General features: G+C 39.1%; 1 pseudogene; it reads left to right on the top strand.

Annotated features, from left to right (window-relative positions):
- The first annotated feature begins 1,598 nt into the window (after positions 1-1,598).
- Positions 1,599-2,594, top strand: LOC103563616 (olfactory receptor 7D4-like; annotated as a pseudogene).
- The last annotated feature ends 5,093 nt before the right edge of the window (positions 2,595-7,687 follow it).

Here is a 7,687-nt window from a genome sequence, read left to right as displayed (position 1 = left end):
GTGCCAGGCACCATGTAAGTCACTGGAAAGACAATAGTGAGCAAAGTACTTATGTCCTCTGACCCACAAATAAGCAAAGTTACAAAATTACAGGCTCATCAAAGAATAGTACTGCATGTTGGACTTGGGGGCCCCATCCCCTCTGTCCTCTTGACTATAACAATCTGTTCTCCATTTCACTAACGTCTCGAGTCCCTTCTATTCCCAACTCATCTACCCACAGTGCAATCATGAATTCTGTTCTCTAAGCCCAAAATGCTTGCTGTTTCTTTACTTCTCCTGGTTAACAATTACTGATTCTTCCTCTCAAAGTTTAAATATTCATATTTCAGAGAAGACTGTTCCACCCACATCTGCAGACTATATTGGTCCTCAATGACTTTTCTTTCTTCAACTAGTCAGCATTCTCTTGATATTAGTAGCACTGAAGCTTTTTCTCTCATAGAGAATATAAACATTTATTTTTAAATCTTAAATATGACTTTCAATTTTGGGGGTGAGATGATTTGAATATTTTAATCAAATCTATCAATCATTTTCTGCAATTAATTACACTGATTTTCAGTACAACACATCCCCACTTCTGAACATGTACACTGAGCACACACTCTTTGTATTTTATTTTAATGCTTTTGTAATTTTGTTCCCTCCTCCCATCTGTGTAGTCCACATGATTTTCCCTAGTCTTAGAAGAATCCACCTGGTATGCAGGCTCTGACAGAGGGAGTCATAGGGATTTTCATTAATTAGTGCTGCATGGCAGTCAAAAGAGGTAACAGACCTGTTGCATTTACAATGATCAGAATCCATCCTTGATGAATGCTCTATTTTAAGGGAATATCGAGAAATGATGGTCTTGCAAGACAGATTTACTGTGATGTTGAGAACAGAAGCTCACATTTATTGTGTCAATTGTATTTCACAGGAATCACAAGAAAAATTATATGCATTGTCATTTAATTTGCTCATCAGTCTTACTGTGTAGGGAATAATTACTACTCCCATTGTAGAGGTGAGGTATCTGCAGTGAGGAGAGATTAAATAAGTTTCTCAAAGTCACACAGATAGTAAGCTGGTGGAGTAAAATTCTGTTGTAGGAAGTCTGGCTCAGGATCCAATTTTCTAAATCACAGCTCTATACTGTACATTGGGCGAGCTATAGATAAAAAAATAATTGTCACAGTATTGATTGTTTGCATTAAAACTCATATTTTAATCAGTATCACAGAGTTATTAGAATAAAGCAAGTATGGAGATTATCAAAGAGAATATCTTCAACGTCTTCAATTTTGGAAGAATCATATCAATGAAGAAAGTGGTTTATGTTAATAGTCCAAATACAACAATTAAAACCAGTGAGTAGGAGATAAAGAGAGAGAAAAAGATTTCTGCTAAATTAAAGTCTGAATGATTACACACATTTAAAATGGAAATGGGGTACCACTTTACTGAGTGAATCACTGTCATTGGAAAGAGTCAACAGAGGGTGAAGTTTGTCCACCTAAAGGGGAATCAAGAGACGCTGACTAGCTGAGGTGGCAGGTGGACGTTTGTTGAACATTCCATTTGCCTCCTTCCCTGGCAGACATATCAACTACATGGAAGCAGGAAACCACGCAGAAGTATCAGAATTCCTCCTCCTGGGTCTCTCAGAGGATCCTGAACTGCAGCCCCTGCTCTTTGGAGTCTTCCTGTCCATGTATCTAGTTAACATGCTTGGGAACGTTCTCATCATCCTGGCCATCAGCTCTAACTCCCACCTCCCACCCCCACGTATTTCTTCTTCTCAAAACTGTCCTTTGTAGATATCTGCTTCATTTCCACCACCATCCCAAAGATCCTAGTGAACATCCAAACACAGAGTAAAGACATCTACGTAGGATGCCTCACTCAGGTGTATTTTTTATGGTTTTTGCTGGAATAGATGGTTTTATTCTGACCATGATGACTTATGACTTGTTTGTGGCCATCCGGCACCCCCTGCATTACATGATCATCATGAACCCATGCTTCTGTAGCCTTCTGGTCCTGGTATCTTGGTTGATCCATCTATCTCTCTCCCTGTTGCATATTCTACTGATGATGTGGCTGACTCTCTGTGTCTGCACTGAAATTCCACATTTCTTTTGATAACTGGCTCACATTCTGCAATTATCCTGCTCTGACACCCTCGTCAATAACATTTCATTGTGTGCGGCCACTGTCCTGCTCTGTGTGTTTCTTCTCACTGGGATCCTTTCTTCTTACTCTCAGATTGTTTCCTCCTTAATGTGGATGTCCTCTACAGGAGGAAAATGTAAAGCATTTTCCACATGTGGATCTCAACTCTGTGTGAAATACTTGTACTATAGGAGAAGCCAGGGGTCTAACTCAGTTCTGCTGTGACCCACTCTTCCAAAGGAAGCTCAATCGCTTCAGTGATGTACACCGTGGTCACCCTTGTTCTGAACTCCTTCACCTACAGCCTAAGGAACAAGGATGTGAAGGGGCTGTTAGAAAAGCCTTCATCTAGGCAACATCTTTTCCATAATGGGCCACTAGCATCAAAACATAGTGGACATTTTGGGCCCCAAAAGCAAATATTGCAATTTTAAATCTCCTTTTTATTTTTATCCGCTAAAAAATATGCTTGATTTTTTTCTATTCCCAAAGCACCTTCTGACTTTTCTTTTATTTGTTTTTGTGTCAGTTTCTGGTCAATAATCTCCTCAGTAATTCATTCTTGACTTTTTTTGGTTATACATTGTCCATTAAATTTCCTTTTTTGATCAGCTTTTTGCAGCTATTCTTAAGATTTCTAACTTTAGATACAAAGTACTTATCATTTTAAGTCCTGATGTGGTCTCCCCAAAAATTCATCTGTCAAATATTGATGGTCTTCATCTTCATTTGGTGGTGTGCTTGTTTTCTCTAGAAGAAATGGAATGAAAATTATACAGTAGTCACAACAAGTGCTTACCACATCAGGACTGTGTTTATTTCTTCACATGTATGAATTTATTTCATCTTGAAATATTTCTTGGAGATATTTTCAATTATCATTGTAAAGTACTAAAGAATGGTTTGGATCCTTTAGATAACAATTTTAATATTACTCCTCAACAGTGTATTTTAGGATTTATCAACTTTAATGATACTGACATTTTGGGTCTTTATTATTTCTCATAGAGAGCTGTACTATGTACTGTATAATGCTGAACAGTATCCCTGGCCCTACACACTAGATGCCAGCACTTATAACTGACATCCAGAAACGTCTCAAGATATTTCTAATTGTTCCAGTGGAGGCAAAATCAGCCCAATTGAGAACATGAGTAAACAATTCATGAATGCCAAACTTGGTGGTGTTAGCTTTCAAAGAGATGGAAATAACAGGAAGAACAACATTTTAGGGATGGTAAAACATCAGTTGAATCTTGGAAAGCTTGTGGCGAGGGGCAAACAGAACACACTATTGGTGCTATTAACTCAGAGGTTAAATGTATTGGACTGGCAATCATCAGTCTTCATGTGTGGCAGCATAAATCAAGTAATTGTACAGAAAAAATGGAGAAGTTCCTGTTGAGAGAGCTGGGAGTTAGAGAGACAAGCTGATGCTTGGCTGAATCCTACCCATGATCCTTCAGTTCTCAGTTATAGAGCCACACCAGATATGTGCTCTCATTGGACACTTACCATCCATCACAACATTTCCCACCATGGTAGTTAAATAATTATTTCTATAATTATTTTCTTAATGACTGTCTCTTAAAAACCTCTACCTGAATTTTGAATCCCATTCCTTCCTAACTTTTGGGGGAACTTACACTATCTCTTATGCTTTCTTTATCCTGTATATTCAAATCCCTACATACAATGTTATAATTTCCGATGTCATGGGGATGTTCCACAGTACCTTTTCTTTCAATGAAAATGAAACTCATTCTTAGACCCATACTCCCCCTTGGATATTGCTCCAAACTTTTGGAGAATTCATTCTACACTTATTACTTTCATTTCCACCCTGCTCACTCTTTCTTAAACCAACTCATCTGGAGTCTTTCTACCTCAATCATAAATTGCTCTCCCTTAGATCTGCCATGACCTTATGTCCCTAATAATTTCTTAGGGATTTTTCCACTCTTCAAAATGCTTAAATTTTCAGTAGCAATGTCACTATGTCTGCCTTCTCTTTCTTGAAATAGTGGTCTTTCTTATGCATTTCATTTTTGTGACAATGGGCTTCTGAAAGCCAAGTCTATTGGGCTCCTTGTTCTATGGGAGAGTCCTGAGGATCTACCTCAGTTCTTGTGTGATTCTCCCCAGAGAAGCTCAATAGCTTCAGTGATGTGGACCATAGTCATGTCCATGCTGAACCCCTTCATCTACTGCTTGATGTACCAGGCTTAGTTTTCTATTGCCATCTAACAAACTACCACAGTTTAGTAGCTTAAAACAATGTACTTTTGAAAATTTCACAGTTTTGTAGGTCAGAAGTCTAGTTTGGCTTAAGAGATTTCTCTGGTCAGGTAATCACAAGGCCAAAATCAAGGTGCCAGTCAGACTGAATTCTTATCTGGAGGTTATAGGAAAAAATTGCTTCTAAACTCACTTAGGTTGCTGGCAGAATTCAGTCCTTTGTGGTTAGAGAAATAAGTCACCTGTATTAGTTTCTTATGACTGCCATACAAATTACCACAAACTAAGTAGCTTAAAACAACACATATTTATCATCTTACAGTTCTAGAGGTCAGAAGTATAAGATTGGTCAGCAGTGCTGCATTCCTTCTGGAGGTTCTAGGAGGAAACACATTTCCTTGTCTTTCCCAGTTTTTAGAGTTCACTGGTATTCCTTTGTCCCTCATCCACTTTTTTCATCTTCAAAGCTAGTAGTGTAGTCACTCTCTCTCTGTCTCCTTCCCTCTCCCTCTCTCTGTAACATGCTCCCATTTTTACGTCTTCTTTTCTCACTCTGATCCTCCTGATTTTCTTTTACAAAGATCCTTGTGATTACATTGGGATTGGGCCCACTTGGATAATCCAAAATCTTCTCCTTATTTCAAGATCCTTCATTGAGTCACATCAGCAAAGTTCCTGTTGCCATGTAGGGCATGTATTCCAAGGGTCCAGTAATTCTGGAATGGGCATCTTTGGGCTCTACTGTTTTGTCTGCCACAGTCTCTATTGCTTAGTACATGTCAATCAAGGGACACTCAACTCCTTGAGGCTCCCTGCATTCCTTAACACATTACCACTTCCTTCTTCAAGCAAGCAATGGTATGCCAAATCTTTCTCAGGCTTCAAATTTCCAGCCTCCTCTTCTTTGACCAACTAGAGAAAACTCTGGTTATTTTTAGGGTTTATATCATTAGATTAAGATTATCCAGATAATTTCCTATTTTAAGATCCATTGAGTCAGGACCTTAATTTCATCCACAAAATCTCTTCACAGAAGCACCCAGAATATGGTTTGATTGAATAACTGGAAGAAACTGTGCATGCTAGGGGCTGAGAATCTTGGAGAACAATATTAGAATTCTGCATGGGAGTGCTGGGAACATTCCTGAGCAGAACATCTTCTTGTCCATGATGAATTTGGGATTTAAATGGATCCTTTCAGTAAGTAGCAATGGTAAAACTTGGCTCATTTTTTTTTTTTTTGAGGAAGATCAGTCCTCAGATGAGCTAACATCTGCTGCCAATCCTCCTCTTTTTGCTGAGGAAGGGTGGCCCTGAGCTAACACCTGTGCCCATCTTCCTCCACTTTATATGTGGGATGCCTACCACAGCATGGCTTGATGAGCGGTGCCATGTCCGCACCCTGGATCCGAACTGGCGGACCCCAGCCTGCCAAAGCAGAACATGCGCACTAAACCGCTGCACCCCGGGCGGACCCCTGGCTCATATTTTAATACATTTTCTTCCTGCCCACTATACCTTTGGTATCTACAACTTTATTTTTATACAGTAGGAAAATCAAGCTTTCCCTATGTAGTTTCTTTAAGAATTTCTTTTCTCTCTGCTGTCTGTAAATTTATGTCTTTGATCAATTTGTTTGCATCTACACCAACAAGCAGGAAGCTTAGATTTGAAGCACCTCTAGGCATACCATGAAATAAGAGTAGTCTTAAATAATGATAATGATCCTAATGATGATGATAATAACAATGATCTAAAAGTATTGCTTTTCAAATTTTAATTTAGTTCTATGATTGAATGTGTCTTTATGTGCATTGCTTCTGCTCACACATTTGTATTTCTGCACACATGGTGATTAACACCATCACAATACTAATGGAGCCAACATTTATTAATTATTTGCCATGTGCTAGACTCAATACTAAGCATACCTTCATTTCCTGTAACAAATTAAAGATGGCTACAAATTCTTTCACATAGACAGGTGATGTCTGTTCTCTCCTTTAATCTGGAATGGACCAAGAGGGTTCAGCAAAAGTGATGCTGCCTCACCTACAAGACTAAATTATGAAATCCTTGGACTCTGAATAACTGCTCTGGCAGCACTAAGCCACCATATAGGAATTCTGACTACTCTGAGACTGGCATGTTGGAGAGGCCATATGTAGGTGCTCTGGCCCTAGTCTCAGCGGAGGCAAACTTTCCAGTTCTCTCTGCTATGGCATCAGAGATATGACTGTCATCATTTTAGGCTTCTCAAGCAGCCAAACTGCTAGCGGAACAGCACCATATAATGTAGAGCAGAAGAATTGCTGAGTCCTCCCTGAACTCTTGACCCACAAAATCAGGAGATCACAGTAAAATGGTTCCCATTAAGCCATTAAATTTTGGCTTGGTTTGTCACGTGGGGATAAATAGCTGGGATATTACCTTAGTTGATTCTCAATTTTTTAAAAATCAGCAAAATTATAGTTATTATTGGTCTCATTTACAACTAAGAAATTGACATTTTGAGAAGCTGGATAACTTACCCAGAGTTCACGGAGGTAGTAAAGTAGTTTCAACTGTGATCCAAACTTAGCATCACAGGTTAAGATTGAAGATGGGGGACCTGAGATTTGAGATGAATATCAAAGAATTTGGGAACCATGTTTTAAAACTGCACAATTTGAGTCTATATGGTTTTACCAAGGGAGCTGCATGGAGAATCACTGTATGACTGAATAGGTCTTAAATTGATAGGACATAGAAAGAGACAGAGAAAGGGAGAGGATGATAAACCTTTTGGTTGTTCTATAAGGCAGCCACTAGATTCCACTGTCCTTATCTTCTATCCATGAAGCAGATAGCATCCCATGTTTCTGAACATTATGGCCCTGCCTGTGGCTCACCTGAATCTGCATTCCTTTCCTGACAGTGTCCATGCAATTGTCCCCAAGGCTACAGGGCTTGAATTCATTCTGACACCAATACACAACAATTACCCCAGTTAAAGCTCTCATTTCTAGGGCATCACATCAAGCAAGACACAATCTCCACAACTCAATATATTCAATTCCTTCTTTTCTCTGACCAATACTAAGAGAGAAAATCCTTGAGGAGAGACTGGAAACATATGGTCCATCTGTCTCATATACTGTTCAACCTAGCCCCCTCTTGGCACCAATTATACTTTCCAGAGCTTCTGCATGCGGGAGAAAGGGGTGTTTAGGGTGGCCATCCCTCATCTAGCTTGACACATTTTCTATTCTTTCACATATATATATATATAAATAACCACAGAAAATGT

This window comes from Equus przewalskii, chromosome 6 (genome assembly GCF_037783145.1).
Source record: "Equus przewalskii isolate Varuska chromosome 6, EquPr2, whole genome shotgun sequence".
Taxonomy (NCBI): Eukaryota; Metazoa; Chordata; class Mammalia; order Perissodactyla; family Equidae; genus Equus; species Equus przewalskii.
Note: the sequence above shows the minus strand (reverse complement) of the source record. Positions and strands in the feature narration are given on the sequence as shown.